At 35.2% G+C, this 16,673-nt stretch overlaps 3 long non-coding RNA genes across 6 annotated transcripts; all 3 read right to left on the bottom strand.

Moving 5' to 3' along the window:
- Nucleotides 1–287: 287 nt before the first annotated feature.
- LOC112779332 (uncharacterized) lies at nt 288–3,978 on the bottom strand. Of its 3 annotated transcripts, none has more exons than XR_003190661.3 (4): nt 3,300–3,978; nt 3,078–3,218; nt 1,901–1,956; nt 288–926 (listed from the first exon to the last, which is right to left on the bottom strand). It is a non-coding gene; the product is annotated as an uncharacterized lncRNA (long non-coding RNA). The 3 variants fall into 3 exon arrangements; XR_003190660.3 differs by lacking the exon at nt 288–926 and adding an exon at nt 1,478–1,686; XR_003190662.3 differs by lacking the exon at nt 1,901–1,956.
- Nucleotides 3,979–5,621: 1,643 nt separating this feature from the next.
- Nucleotides 5,622–6,853, bottom strand: LOC140182464 (uncharacterized). 2 transcript variants are annotated; one of them, XR_011878048.1, is made up of 4 exons: nt 6,719–6,853; nt 6,493–6,599; nt 6,259–6,332; nt 5,622–6,086 (listed from the first exon to the last, which is right to left on the bottom strand). It is a non-coding gene; the product is annotated as an uncharacterized lncRNA (long non-coding RNA). The 2 variants fall into 2 exon arrangements; XR_011878047.1 differs by lacking the exon at nt 6,719–6,853 and having other exon boundaries at nt 6,493–6,637.
- Nucleotides 6,854–9,464: 2,611 nt separating this feature from the next.
- LOC112775782 (uncharacterized) lies at nt 9,465–14,090 on the bottom strand. The gene is made up of 4 exons (XR_003189685.3): nt 13,496–14,090; nt 13,244–13,315; nt 13,015–13,158; nt 9,465–9,679 (listed from the first exon to the last, which is right to left on the bottom strand). It is a non-coding gene; the product is annotated as an uncharacterized lncRNA (long non-coding RNA).
- Between the last annotated feature and the right edge of the window lie 2,583 nt (nt 14,091–16,673).

The raw sequence follows: 16,673 nt of genomic DNA, 5'->3' as shown, positions 1-16,673 counted from the left end.
CTTTGGGTTCTAGCCTCTACCACAGAGACCCTAATCTCCCCGTAAATCGGCCAAATTGGTATCTCGAGAAGTCCCCAACGAAGTCGTGGATTAGCCGTCTAAGAGATGTATAATTCAAGCTGGCGGTTCAATGCTTTCCACTGAATTATTCACATGAACCCAAGTAGACACGAGTATTTGTCAGGCACGTTTGTCTTAGTATGATGAACAGAGCTGATTGTCACTGGTCATCCTATTCACCATGTTGAAGTACGAATATACATCTTAGAATTAATCACACACGGATCGAAGAGAAACACTGATACTTTTATTAATTCATAGGACTCAGCAGGACTCCTCCCCTCAACCTAGGAGGTTTAGAAATTCATACTGAAAGGAAATACAAAGTAAAACTCGAATATGGTGTAAAAGTCTGTAAAAAAGATAAAAAGTATGGAAAAGGTGTTCGAATAACATAAATCTAATCCCTTAAATACTAAACAATGACTAGTAAGGGTAAAATAGTCTTTTTAGTGCTAAAATTCACTTCTGGGGCCCACTTTGTGAGTATTTGGGCTGAGCTATGATGAGATCCATGTGCTATGAGGCTTCTAGGGTATTGAATGCTGGCTAGGGGGTCCTCTCTGGGCGTTTGGACGCTGGTTTCTGCTCTGTGGGTGCTGGACGCCTAGAAGGGGGCAGAAGGCTGGCGTTGGACACCAGTTGTGGGCCTTCTAATATAAAGCAAAGTATAGACTATTATACATTGCTGGAAAGCTCTAGAAGTCAGATTTCTATAGTCATTGAGAACGCTCCATTTGGACTTCTGTAGCTCCATAAAAGCTCATCCGAGTGCAAGGAGGTCAGATCTGGACAGCATCTACAGTGCTTTCTCTGTCTCTGAATCAGACTTTTGCTCCAGCTCCTCAATTTCGGCTAGAAATGACCTGAAATTGCACAAAAACAAAAAAACTCATAGTAGAATCTAAAAATTTGAATTTAACACTAAACCTATAAAAACTTAATAAAAACTAAACAAAACATGCTAAAAACTATATGAAAATGATGGCAAAAAGCGTATAAAATATCTGCTCATCAACTAATAATAAAGGTAAGGACAAAAACGATGCTCAAGCAGGGAGAAATGTGAGCTATTAGCTTTCACTTTTTTACTTATGTTTGTTCTTGTTAGGTAGTATTGATTTTATCCAAAGATTATGTCACAGGTTAATCAATGCGAGTGAGAAAACTATAACAATTTAGGGTCTGATACTGTTGGGGAGTCCACCATATGTGATAATGTTTGCATAAATGGTGGACATAGAACAAATTGGAGTTGATTGTAAAACCCTCACTATCAGAATATCACACTTCCGGCTGGTCCACTCTGATAGCGAGAATATTACAACGGCTTCCATATATTTAATAATAAGATATGAGCCTTTAACTCGAAACAGTATTGTTATTTTCTTGAAAAAAAATTGAAAATACTTTTAAATATTTACCAACATGCATATACATATATACAAAACTCCTTACACAAGTATCTTATACATATTATATACATACAAAACATACAACTCCTATCCCTCTTACAAAATTATAATGACAAAGGCGAGGAAAAAATTATGACAAATATATTAACAGTACAGCTAAGGACTTAGCAAAAACTTCATCAGCTTCCTCGTCCATCCTAAAAAGAGAAGTCTGTAAGGGGGTGAGAATATCGTCCTCCCTGGTTCTCAGTAGAGGGTTTAAAAATTGTTATAAGAAGATATTTTAAATAAAACTAATTTCAGTCGTAATGATCATTAGTTCATTATCCAAATCTAAAACTCATATTTCTTATAAAATTTTTTACGCAAAATAACATTCCATACATTTTACCGCTTACTAAGAAACTATTTTAACCAAAACTTACCACTGATCCAACCAATCATGACCTCCGACCCAAATCAAATCAACTCGGCCTCCGGCCTAATAAAACCCGTTACCGCTATCATCAATCCACCACCAAATACTCAAAATAGAAATCAATCACAAGCACAAACAAATATAAGGCAAACACATTTAAAAAGAGTTACAGCAAATATCACAGTTACCAGTTAAATAGAATTCATCAGATAGGCAAACAAAAACACTTAAGAAACCTAAACAAAGAAAATAAATGCAACATGATGTATTCCTGTCCTACTGGCCGTGAGCTCACGTGTCGGTTAATTTGCCAGAACCCGACACATCCGGTAGCTAACCCGGATATCGTTGCCAGGTCAAAGCGATACACCACCACTATCCTTGCCAGGTCAAAGCTCACATTCAAAACCATAATTTTTTAAAATCTTAATCCATAGCAAGTGGGACTAAACCACAACCCTTGCGTACTGCCCAAGTGTTTCAAATATCAAAATCTTTCTTTAAAAATAATTAAAATCCATTTCTCTTTCATAAAACTCCTTTTCACCAAAATAAAAGTCTCAAATTTTATTAAAAGAATTTTGACAATACCTCTCCTAAAACTTGGACTTTGCCACCCTTCAAGGGTGCCGGCCAAACAATTTCTCAACCTTTTCCAATAGGTTCAAAACCAAATCATTTCCAAATCAAACGAAGTTCAAACTTCCAAATATCAAATCATTTTTCGATATCAAACCAATTCAAAATCCAACTGCTTCCAAAATCAAATCATTTCTGATAAATCAACAAAACCAATTTCAATATTAAATCCTTTTCAAAAACCAACCAACTCTAATAGCAAATCATTTACAAAATCAAACCAATTTCAATATTAAATCTTTTTCAAAATCAAACCAACTCCAATATTAAATCATTTATAAAATCAAACCACACATCTCTCAACTATTCCAATCGTTTTCAATAAATCATTATCACAACCACAGCAAATTAACTTAATAAAATCAACGAAATCCAAAAAATTCAAACAATCAATCAATAACTTAATCGAGCAAATAATTTCATTTATCCAAAATAGTTCAACTCAATCCATATGACTTACATAATCATAAAAATATATTTTTTGTATTGATATCGACTTGTAACAATTCTTGAAAGTAAAATAAGTTTAAGAAATGCGCCCCTACCTCGAATAGTCGAAATTCAAAAGCTATACAGCGTGTCAAAAATCCCTTTTTCTCGACCTGTAACAGCGGCAGCCACAACCACAGCTCCATTCCACTTCCGCAACAACTCTAATCGTTACATACAACCTCAAAAACTCAACCCTATTGTAATAATGTCGCAAAATCTCAGCAACATATAATAGAAATAGCGACTAAAAGGATTCGGAACAAGGAAAATCTTACCGGACTTATGAATAACCGAGAAAACAGAGCAGCGGCAACTCCAGTGATGACGCAACAGCTTGATGTCTCATGCAATAACCATAAATCTCAACATGTAAGAACTGGAACTTGACCTAAGTAGACAGGGGTTCCAGCAGCGATTTTCGGCAGTTAGAACGGCAACGCGAAGCTTCGGCAATGACTGAGCAATGATGAATGACGGCACCACAGCAACACAAATGCGATGATAACGAATCCAGCAATTCGATAGCGAAGGCAACTCCGTGACGGCTCCCTCTGGCGTTTCTTCCGTTCGCGATTCCACGGTGGCAGTAATGACGAGTTTGGCGCCGGAGATATGACGAAGCTGGCAACGACGACGCGGGTAGGGTGTGACGGTGTAGCCGGTGCGAGTTCTGTCTCTCCCCGTGTCTCTCACCCATGTCTCAACGGCTCTCTCTCTCTTTGCGGTTCTGTTTCTGATGGCGGCTCAGCAGCGGTGACGAGGTTTGACGGTGGTGAAGCGCGATGGAGGCGTGGCGATGGCATCAGTCTCCCTCCCCTTCCTTGGGCAAGTGTTCTTCGTGTGTATGTGTTGGTGTTTTGTGTGTGGGTGTGCGTTTGAGAGGGGGAAAAGGCGAGAGGGTGTGGCTATTGTGAGGAAAGAAGGGTGAGTGTGTGTTGTATTAGAATTATGGTTAGAGTTTGGGTAGTTTAGGTTATTTTAATAAAATTAAGGATAATAGAGTAATTAAAAATCAATTTAATTCAATAATTAGAGATAGTTAAATTAATTTCTTTTAAATTATAAAATAAAGTTCAAAATCTAATTATTTAAATTTAAAACATATAAAATTCTTATTATTTTTCAATCACTGAAACTTTAAATCAATAATAAAAAAGTATTTAATTAATATAAAATTTCTGAAAATATATTTTCGAATAAATAAAATAAATCATTAAATAATTTATTATCTAACTTTTAAAACTTTGATGTTTTACATTCATGTCAGAGGTTAGGCATTTTTCAGTTTCATTGAGAATTTATCGTACTTGAAGTTTATATTTTGGAGCAATGTGCTAAGTTATCGTGTTGAAGTATCATTGTTGTGTTTTAATGTTTCGCCAATTTTAGTAACATAGGACCTGTTGATTAAATTTTGCCATTACTATTTTCATATTATGGAATTTAACTAATCATTTGTCACTTCTGTTTTGATGTTTTGGGTTTGTTGAGTATGTGCTGCTGTTTTTCGAAATATATATTTCCAATTTAATCGTCGTATATTCTCATTGATTATCTACAGACTCTGATTGTGTCTTTCTGCAACATGTACCTTCTTGTTGAGATATTGATAGCTAACAGCATCGTCGAGTTGAATGTGGTGGGATATCTCCCTCAAAATTAGAATCTGTAATGAGTTAGTTTCTTATCAAAGCCTTTCTTCTATCTATTTTTCCATGAAACTTGGTTTATTTCGATTTGTTTGTTGTTTATTCCTTAATGGATACATGTAGATTTAGTTTAATTTGTTGTGAGTTATTTTAAGAAATGCCTACATAATAGAGATAATGCTCTTTTATTTTTTGGGTCATGGAGAGAGATGAAGCTTGTGGTCTTTCTCATGTGGCCCAATTTACAATAGTTTGGGTCAGCTACTCAGAATAAATAAAAAGAAATATATTTGTCCATTAACAATATAGACTACTGGGATTATTTTCTACATAAAAGGCCTTAGTCATTTTATTTCTCGTCTAATAAGTGTACTCTCCCATAGTATAAAACACATTTATTATTATTATTATTATTATTATTATTATTATTAGGTGAATGGGTGAATACATAGATTATGAAAATCATTTTTAGGTTTTAGTATTATTTGAAACTTTGATATTATTTTTTTATTTTATGTAAATTTTTTAAAAATCATTTTTAGTTTTTGGTATTTAAAAATTTCTATTATAATAAAAAAATTGTGTGTTTAATTAACTTAGAAATAACATATGATAAAAGAGTAATATCATTAATTAAATAATAAAAATATCGAAATAAATATTGACATAAATATTCACGTAAGAGGCTGCAATGTTCAATCTAGAGCCTTCTAGTTAGACCAAATGTAACTGCAATATATTTACATAAGGAAAAGTATAGGTAACCAACAAGATTTTTGAATAATGTGTAAATAAAATGGCACAAGTACTATGTTAAATAGTTTACAACAAAATGGCACAAGTACTATGTTACGTGCACACTAAAATTAGCTACTAAAGTCAGTCACCAGTATAAAATATATGTCGGAATATAAATACACTTTGAAAATAAATTAAATCACACATGTATTTATACATAAATATATTGGTGGCTGATTTTAATGCCTAATTTTAATATACGAAGAGCATTTTTTATCTACCAAATAGGAGCTTAGTTTGGTATCCACATGAGACGCATGCATGCAACCCACAAAATAAGCTAATGCCAACCATCATACCACCAAAATGTTTCAGAGGACACTCATACAACCCACAAAATAAGATAACACCCCGAAAATAAGCATTAGAACACCAACATAGATTGGACATATTTAGGCCCCTAACTATCAACTTAATCACAACATAGATTGAGTATACTTAATCTCCTAACTATCAACTTAATCACATAAAAGCAAAATAACATTATTCAGTTCTTCAGGATCGGATAATGGTCCTCATATTTGGTTTGGACAATGGCTGTCGACTATTCTTTTCCTCCTTTTCTTAGTGTTTCTAGCAAACATTTGTATCTCTTTGTCCTAATATCTTACTGCCCTGCGGGAAATATCACGTGCAACGGGTTATACCATCCCATAACCAAATCAAGAGCTAACCACATTTGGGTTTGTTCATTCATGTTATGAAAGAGAACAAGTATATTTTAGACGCAAGAAGGAGTGACATGAAGACATAACTCAGCAGAAGACGTGAAGAAGTCTTTAAGTACCTTAACTCGAAAGCAATATTTTCGCAAACTTAATTTTGCATCATCTATTGACACCCCAAAGACCACAATCATTCCTGTCATAATGTAATAACACTAAATTATTAAGGAACCCAATATTCCACCACATCCAATCCTATTTGGCGTGCATGGGAAGAATACAATGCATGCATGAAACCGTAATTAATAAAATGGAACTATACAAAATTGATAGAGTCTCACGAGAGTTTGCCTTACTGGACAATGGTGAGCTCTTCAACATTTTAAGTTGAAGGATGTGGCTTGTAATGATCAACGTTTCGCTAGAATCTTTTGTCATCCAACATGGTCTCAATTAAAAATTCCTTCCACCACAGAAAGGGATGAAAACATAAGCTTTATGTGTCAACTAAATGTATGAGTCTAAAATCTTTAAAACCCACAATGTTATAAAGAAGGGGCATATAAAAGAAAATGTCGTGACCTTAACCACATATTTCATCTATGATATTCTAACATCATGTTCATCATTGGTTTTTATGGAATCCAAGTATCAAGAGCTTGTAGTTAACCAAATTTTCACAACCATCAAGTACCAGTGATGCTCTCTATACATGGGGACACATATCTGAGACAGCCACAAAACCAATGAAGATTTAGTCAAAACAGTGGATGTTAAAATTGTTGTTAATAATTTTTATCATCATTAAAAGATAAAGGGATAGGTTTCACCATCCATAAGTCATGAATGAAACCCAAGAACCTTGCACAAATATACTCAAATACGTCGATCTTATGGTTCACTAGAATAATTAAGAACCCTTGCTGTAACATGGGATGCATATGAGGTTGGTTAGTGAAAGAAGGATTCAAAAATGAAATTTAAAAGTGAACATTTTTTGTCCAAAAATAAAAATAATACCGCAAAAGGAGGGTTGGAAGAAACCATTTTGGGACGTTGTTGTCATGAGTAAGCATTGTGCACACAAGGTTTATAACCTGCACACCAATGGAGGAAATGTCACTTTAGGTTATTTGTATAATCACTTATTGAACGAACGAATACAACAATTTGTAAAAGTTAAGTGCATCTTCGATAACTTGCTGCCCAGGACGCAAGGTATAGAGAGCTTGTCTATCTTCTCGAGCATTTTCGTCCTTAACCAGTATTTTACTCGTGCAAAATAAGAGATTTCAGTTTGGGGCATTGCTAAACTAGCATTGTGCAGTACCACTCAACCCTCACATGTAACTTCATAAGGCTGTATTGATGTCACGGACATGTAACTATTGTTTAAGTCTCTTAAGAATATGCACGCCACCATGACCGACTCTGACCCGATGAAATTCATTCCCGCTGGAGGACAAAACATTAGAGCTAAGCACGGTTCAACCATACATGAGACCCAGTGTAACACTTTACCATACAGAACCTTACGCTTAAGTTGTAAAGTAGAGGGGGTGAGGTATTATGACCTCTAAAAGAAAAGGCATACAAATATATATATATATATATATATATATATATATATATATATATATATATATATATATATATATTTGAATGGAATTATAACTAGAAGCTTTGAAGAAGAAGTGAAGCAAAAGCATAAATAGAAAATTACATTATACACGTAGGATACGCATAAAAAGAATAAACTAATGCGTAAGGAAAGATAACATAGATATACAGGGATTAGAGTACCAAAAGATACAAAATATCAAGCTTCGAACTCGACCTGCAAAAGCAACCTCTAAGAGGGCAAAATATAAAATATATGCAGAGGAGAATATATATATATATATATATAGCATAAGTACAAAATATAGCATCCTAAAACAAAACTTCGCTTGCATAGGAAGTCTTCAGACGCTCAATGAGGTGCCTCTCAACCTGCATCTGAAAAATAACAATATATGTATGTAATGAGAACGGGAGGTTCTCAATGATGAGCGGATATTTTATATGCTTTTTGGTATCATTTTCATATAGTTTTTAGCATGTTTTGTTTATGTTTTATTATATTTTCATAGGTTTTAGTGTAAAATTCACATTTTTGGATTCTACTTTGAGTTTGTGTGTTTTTATGCAATTTCAGGTATTTTTTTTTTGAAATTGAGGAGCTGGAGCAAAAGTCTAATTTAAAGGCAGAGAAAGCACTACAGATGCTGTTAGGATCTGACCTTCATGGAGCTTTTCTGAAGCTATCGAAGTCCAAATGGAGCGTTCTCAACGGCTATGGAAAACTAACATCCAGGGCTTTCCAGAAATATATAATAGTCCATGCCTTGCTTCAGAATTGAAGGTCCAAAACTGGCATTCAACGCCAGCCATCTACCCCAGTCCTGGCGTCCAACGCCCACAGAGAAGTGGCCAGCGTCCAACGCCCATAAAGGTGTCCCTAGCCAGCATTCAACACCCAAGAAGCATCCTAGCATGTGGGAGACACTAAAATTCAGCCCAAACACTCATCAAGTAGGCCCCGAAAGTAGATTTTCGCACTACAAGCCTAAGCCTATCATATTTCTGTAATCCTTAGTTAGCAGATTAGTATATATAGGAGAAGATCAGCCATGTTAGGATCTCTCCAAACTCTTGCCCACTTTTACGTTTCCTTATTGTATTTTTCTATCAGCATGAGTCACTAAACCTCTTAGGTTAAGGTTAGGAGCTCTGCTGAGTTTTATAGATTAATAAAAGTACTACTGTTCTATTTCAATTCGTGTTTGATCCTCTCCTAAGATGTATATTTGTTTTTCAACCTTATGAATGAATTGAACTAGCACAAGGTTATCTCTATTCTACATGATTTCAACGAGCGTCTTTCATCGGATATCAATGAACCACTAGCTTGAGGATACGTCTCTTAGACAGCTAATCCATGAATTCATTGGGGACTTCTCGAGACATCAGGTCAGCTGAGGTATGGGGGGATTAGGATCTTTGTGGTAAAGACTAGAACCAAGGCGCAGTATTCTCTGATCCGGAAGATTCGATCTTGTCTGTGGTGTTTTGAGTAGGATCACTAAGGGAATAAACTGCAGGAGCTTCATGTAACGACCCAACTTCCAATACGTCATGATCGTACCAAAAGTAAGGCGTTACTGACCTGTTTTCCTTATTAACTATTTACTATTAAGCCTTTAGTTCGATATCGCGATTCAATTTTATTAAAAATACCAGAAATTTTTGTTTTTATTAATTAAAATCATATTGCAAACACTTCAAGTAATAATAATCACATAATTATTAATAATAATAATATCTGTCATACAAAAGATTTCAAATAAAACTCAGATACAAATCCTATCCCTCTGCATAAAATAAAAACTAAATATACAAAGGCGAGGGAATTCTATGAAAGAAACTCAAGTCATAAACTTAACTCGTAAATAAATGCTAGAATCGCCCGCAGCTTCAAACTAAGTCTTCAAACCTGTGTCACTGTAAAGGTGGAGGATTTTGGGGTGAGAACAAACCACGTTCTCAGTAGGGAATGGAAATGCCGTAAAAGTAATGATTGGCATGCAAATAATTAACTTTGCTTAATAAACCCTCTTCGTCAAACCCTTTGAAATACTTTTTAATCTTACTTTAGATAAATAGTTACTTTCTTTAGATTCCTAAACCCAAAACAGATCTCAATCACAAAATTTGACATATTAAATATCTTTCAGCCACATAATTGATTCTCAGTCACAACAAACAGTTATCAATCATCTCTATACATTCACAAATTACTAGCACCAGTAAGTAACTCAATTAAACACACAAACAAATCACAATAAAACAAACAACACAATCACAGAGAAGTAATATAAGCAAACACAACCAAATGCAAATGCACAACCAATATGATGCATGTCTGTCCTAAGCAGGCCATGAGCTCACGTGTCGGTTTACACCCTGCAGCCCGACATTACCTAGGAACAAGTCCCAGATATGGCTTCCCTTTGTGTCCTTAGTGCATATGTGTCGGTGGTAAAAATACCACTCCTTCGTGACTACCGGCAATCGGCGCAAAGCCCGACCCCATAATATACGCACAAGGGGAAACAGTGATCCTCAGTTCGTGGGCGTCCCCGAGATCAATTCACAAAACAGAGATCTTCAGTTCGTGGGTTTATACCCGAGATCAATACACAATAACATAGCGATCTTCAGTTCGTGGGTTATACCCGAGATCAACATACAACAATTCATGGGTTATTCCCGTAATCAATGATTATCAGTCCGTAGGTTTTTCCCGCATATAAATGAAATAACAATCTATAGGTTTCCTCGAGATCAATGATCATTCAGTTCGTGGGTACTTCCCGAATTGTACCAATTATCAATTCATGGGTTTTCCCCATAGTTAAACAACTAACAGTTCGTAGGGTTTTCCCGTATTTTATCACTTTTCATTTTCCTTTCTAAAACTCAACAATCCATATATCAGTTCCCCATTCTCTTTTCCCTTTGAATCCTTAACATATTTTCTTAAACCTTTCTTAACTTTCTCAAGCATTCGTTCGCAAAAATCTCAATCATCAATTCAGTTCATAATCTCTGCTTTAGCAATCTTAATTCAAAACTAACTTTAGAACTATTTTTTTTTTTAGTTTAACCCTCTTCAAAAGACTTAAGTAAATCATATATTTTAAATTCACTAAATACTTTTTGAAATATAATCCTCTCATTAAAATTATTTAAATAAAATTCTTCCAAGTTTACTAACTTCCCAAAGACTCAAAAATCATCTCTCTCTTTACTATTCAAATTCAAATATTATAAATTCATCAAACTTCTAAAAAGTAAACCTTTATTTCAAGCTTAAAACATAATTCTTTTCATATTGAATCAATCTCAAAACATAGTTTCTTTCTTAAATAATTTAATTTTAAAACATAAACCTTTCTTTGGTAAATCAAATTTAAAATAGAATAATTCTTTTCTTAACTAAATAAAAGTCAAGTAATATAATTTTTCAAATTCAAAAGTTCTAAAATAACTTTTCAAATAAAACCTCAGATTTTCTATAAAATTTCGGCAGCACCTCCCCTAAAACTCGGACTTAGCCACCCTTACGGGTTCCCTCTTTCTCAACAAGTCTCCCCCTTTCCTCAACAACTACCAAATAAGAGGTTCTCAAATCAGTCAGAAAATTCACAATTTACAATAGCCAACAGTTCGGTCATAACCCACAATTCCCACATAACCCATCAATTCAACTTTCACCTCATCAATTCGTAACCAACTTTCACTTATCATAGAATTCTTTCAAAATTAAACTCAATAAACTAGTATTCCAAGAAACTTGGTGTTGAAGTAATTTGGTCACAATAAAAACTTGTACCATCTCTCTTATAATTCTGTTATTGTTTCCTAAGAAAATGCAGAAAAACAGCAGCAAGTAGTAAGTTTGATAAATTCCTTAAAAATCCAGTTTTCACCCAATGCCTTTCAAAATTCACGACCTCAAACAAGACTCTTTTAGCTTTTTATTGAATCAAATTCCAGATTAATACCATGTCATATGAAAAGTTATGAAGTGAGAAACACAGCCAGACCTTTTAGAATTCGGTTTCCAAAATTCAGTGAGTTATCCATACTCTTTTCAACATATCTACTTGGTTAAATAGGATATTGACATGAAATTTAAAATGAAGATTGTGGACACAGGAAGCTTGAAAATGCCGTTGGTTTCAGCTCAAATACTTACCAAAATTGAAAGTTAAGTGAGTTGGAAGTTGGTGCTTCTGCAGTAAAGAAACAGAATTTTCTGCAGAAACCATCAATCTTCAAAAATTCATTTCTCCCAAAATACTCATCAATAAATTCTGAATTTTTTATGAGATGCTCAAAACACAGTAAAGTTTCATGCAAAAATAGTTTCATTCAAGTATATGACCTGGGATGCTCCCAGAAATTGATTCTTTCTACTGTCATGTATGCAGAAATTCTGCCTTAAGCATTTTCAACAACCTTACTTATCAAAAACCACATTTGAACTTATAACCCTTCCAAAATCACACGTTTAACCTCTTTCCAGTTATTCAAAATTGTCTTCATTGCCAACACAGCCCAAGAACCCAGAACAATAATTCAGACGATGTCAAGTACTTAAGCATCATCAAACCTTTTCTTTTCTACACTATGCCAAGCATAATTTTCCATATACACTCATCATCATTCAAACACACAATAACTCATCAATTCACACCAGCAAGCTCAGCAACAAAAGTAACACCATTTATTCTATCCCTTACAACATTCAGTACGCACAATCATCAAATCAATCACCAACTACAGTTATAATTCAACTCAATTCCATCCATATCAGAGAAAACAATATCAATTACAACTTTAAACACTCACAACAAAGCCCAAAGACATTCGCAGCCATAACCTGAATTCAATAATCCAATTGAAGCACTAAAACATCATCAAACTTATTCCAAATTTCACAACCTCAAACCAAGCTTATTTCTATCAATTAGTCTCTCATAACAACAAAACTAATTACATTCACAGCAATAATCAAAACTCAATTCATCAGTTATCCATACCACAGCTTTTCAATAATTAACTCGGCATATTTCAATTTAATAAACTATATTAAATTAATCATTATTCACAACAGCATCTAAATTCAATCACAGCTCAGAATAATCACAACAACTAACTAATTTCAAATGCATTTCAAATCATTCATGTCAATTAAGAAATTCTTAACCATTTGCACTTATCCAAATAACTTTGTAGGCATTCTAAATTAAAAACGTTAAATCCCCTACCTCAATGTCGCGTTAACTACGCAATCAAACCAAACATCAGCCTCAATAACATTTTTCTGATGAGTTCCCTTCCTCCGGCAACAACACAGCAGCTCCGAACTTACTTAGCAGCATCAACAATTTTGGAAGGGAATTTAATAGAGGCTGAAGCAAATGCAAGGGTAAAACAGAACAGATCATCAAAGGAGCAGTAATCAGAATATTGATTGTAGAACAAAACCTATCTTACCAAAAGAAATACAGGAATGGAGCAGCAGCTCTGGTACTCAGAAAAACAGAAACCAGAGAGCAGGGCATACGTCTTAGCAGCAGCAGCACCAATCCAATCGGTTAGAACAGCAGGGACACCAACGAAGTAAGAACGACAAAACAAAAGAGAAACAGAACAGAGTCGAGAATATCAGAAGAAAATACAGGATTGCAACAGAGCAACTGGGGTTCAGAGGTAGTGGTTCTCATGGCTATGACTTAACTGACTCACCATGAACGACGACGGCGACCAGGAATTCCGGCGATAGCGGCGGCAGAGGAACGGTTCCTCCCCTGTGCGTCTCCTTTCTCTCCAACGACGGTGACTACTCCACTCTCCTCCACGGCGGCGCCGAAGCTCAGGACGGCAACGCGAGCTCAGGCTTCATAGACGGGACGGCGGTGATGGCAGCTCTTCCCTCTGACCTCCATTGCATCTCTCTCTCGACGCCTCTCCCTCATCCCTGTTCAACCGGCACCAGGGCGGACTCCACGGAACGGCGGCGACAAGCGGGCAAGGTGCAGTGGCGGCGATTCCAGGCCGGCAGTAGCGCGCGACGAAGGAGGCGGCGGTGAGGCAGCAGACTCGACCGGTTGGATGACGGCGCGGTGAAGCTCCCTTTCTTTCCCTCAGCTCGACGGCGACGGCAGCGAAGCCCAGCCAGCGCTGTCTCCCTTCGCTTCCCTCTCTTTCTCAGATCTTTCTCTCTGTTTCCCCATTTCTTCAGTGTGTATGCGTTTGTACGTTGAAAGAGGGTGAGGCTGCGGTGGTTAGGTTTAGGAATTGGGGAAATTAGGGTTCTGAGCTAATTTTAGGAATTAGGGTTAGAAATTAAGATTTTATAAAAGAATATGGATAAATATGAATAAATATTTTGATAAAATTAGAGGATATGATAATTTTAAAATTAAATGTACTCTATTAAAAATATTTAAAAATATTATTTATCAATATGTTGCTAAGTTCAATCAATTATTTTTAATTTATATTATAAAATGAACAAATTAATTATATTTTGTAAAGTACAATTTAAATTCAAATATCAATTTTCTAGATTAAATCATACAAATCTCTATTATTTTCCTATTTCTGAAACTTTAATTTCAATTTATAAAATAATTAATTATAATAAAAGTTGTACATAAATATTAATTGACTTAAATTTAAAGTATTTATAAATATCAATCTAATCATTTTTAATAAAATCATTTTCTAGGAGTTCAAATTAATAACATAATTTATTCAAAATAGAATTAAATTATACAGTTCTTCTTATTTTTCAATTATCAAAATTATAATTTTAATTATACTAAATATCTAATAAAGATTATATAAAAATTCTAATTAATTTAAATTTCAATTATCAGGAAATTCTATTTAATTACCTTTAGCAAAATAATTTTCCTAAAATAAAATTATCAACAAATAAAATAAATCACAAATAACTAATTATTTGATTTTTAAAAACTAGGGTTGTTACACTTCACCCTCATTCAAACTGGATGCATGATGAGCGGATAATTTATACGTTTTTTTGGCATTATTTTTACATAGTTTTTACTATGATTTAGTTAGTTTTTAGTATATTTTTATTAGTTTTTAGATAAAAATCATATTTCTGGACTTCACTATGAGTTTGTGTATTTTTCTGTGATTTCAGGTAATTTCTGGCTGAAATTGAGGGACTTGAGCAAAAATCTGATTCAGAGGCTGAAGAAGGACTGCAGATGCTGTTGGATTCTTACCTCCCTGCACTCGAAATGGATTTTCTAGAGCTACAGAAACCCAATTGGTGCACTCTCAATTGAGTTGGAAAGTAGACATCCAGGGCTTTCCAGCAATATATAACAGTTCATATTTTGCCCGAGTTTTGATGATGCAAACTGGCGTTCAAACGCCAATGTCCTGCCCTATTCTGGAGTTAAACGCCAGAAACAGGTTGGAAATCAGAGTTAAACGCCAAAAACAGGCTACAACCTGGCGTTTAACTCCAAAAAGAGTCTCTACACATGAAAGCTCAATGCTCAACCCAAGCACACACCAAGTGGGCCCGGAAGTGGATTTCTGCATCATTTACTCATCTTATGTAACACTAGCTACTAGTTTAGTATAAAAACTACTTTTAGTGATTTATTTCACATCTTTTGAATAATTTTATGTTCAGAGATCACGTTTAGGGGGCTGGCCATTCGGCCATCCCTTGACCACTTTCACTTATGTATTTTTCAACGATGGAGTTTCTACACCCCATAGATTAAGGTGTGGAGCTCTGCTGTTCCTCATGAATTAATGCAAAGTACTATTATTTTTCTGTTCAATTCAAGCTTATTCTTATTCCAAGATATTCACGCGTACTTCAACCTGATGAATGTGATGATCCGTGACACTCATCATCATTCTCGCCTATGAACGCGTGCCTGACAACCACTTCCGTTCTATCTGCAATAGCTTGAGCGTTTATCTCTTGGGCTCCTGGTTCAGATCAGAGTCTTCATGGTATAAGTTAGAATTATTGGCAGTCATTCTTGAGATCCAGAAAGTCTAAACCTTGTCTGTGGTATTCCGAGTAGGATCCGAGATGGGATGACTGTGACGAGCTTCAAACTCACGAGTGCTGGGCGTAGTGACAGACGCAAAAGGATCAACGGATCCTATTCCAACATGAGTGAGAACCGACAGATGATTAGCCGTGCGGTGACAGTGCATTTGGACCATTTTCACTGAGAGGACGGGAGGTAGCCATTGACAACGGTGATGCCCAACATACAGCTTGCCATGGAAAGGAGTATGAATGATTGGATAAAGGCAGTAGGAAAGCAGAGATTCAGAAGGAACAAAGCATCTCCATACGCTTATATGAAATTCTTACCAATGAATTGCATAAGTATTTCTATCTTATTTTATATTTTATTTATATTTTAATTATCAAAATCCCATAATCATTTGAATTCGCCTGACTGAGATTTACAAGGATGACCATAGCTTGCTTCAAGCCGATAATCTCCGTGGGATCGACCCTTACTCACGTAAGGTTTATTACTTGGACGACCCATTGCACTTGCTGGTTAGTTGTACGATGTTGTGAAGAAGAATTGAGATTATATCGACACATCTGAGATCGCTAAATGTTTGAGAGTTCCTCTATTCAATCCTTTTCCTTCTTCTTGTTGCTGGATATCTCATTCGTACACATCTTCTCTTTGTTTCTCGAGCCTACAGAGAGTTACAGACAGAGTTTGAAAAGGTCAAATCTTTGATGATTCCATCATACATGATTGAGTTGCAAAAACTTCTGGATAGGTATCCTACATCTGAACTGAATTCTTTCTGGTTAAAGAATCTCTTTCTAGTTGCTCTGGAACAATTAGGAGATTTTCTAGAAGAAATACGGGGTTTTGTTTCTAGCGGC

The sequence above is a fragment of the Arachis hypogaea genome, chromosome 19 (assembly GCF_003086295.3).
Source record: "Arachis hypogaea cultivar Tifrunner chromosome 19, arahy.Tifrunner.gnm2.J5K5, whole genome shotgun sequence".
Lineage (NCBI taxonomy): Eukaryota > Viridiplantae > Streptophyta > Magnoliopsida > Fabales > Fabaceae > Arachis > Arachis hypogaea.
The sequence above is the reverse complement of the archived record's forward strand: the minus strand, read 5'-3'. Positions and strand labels throughout refer to the sequence as shown.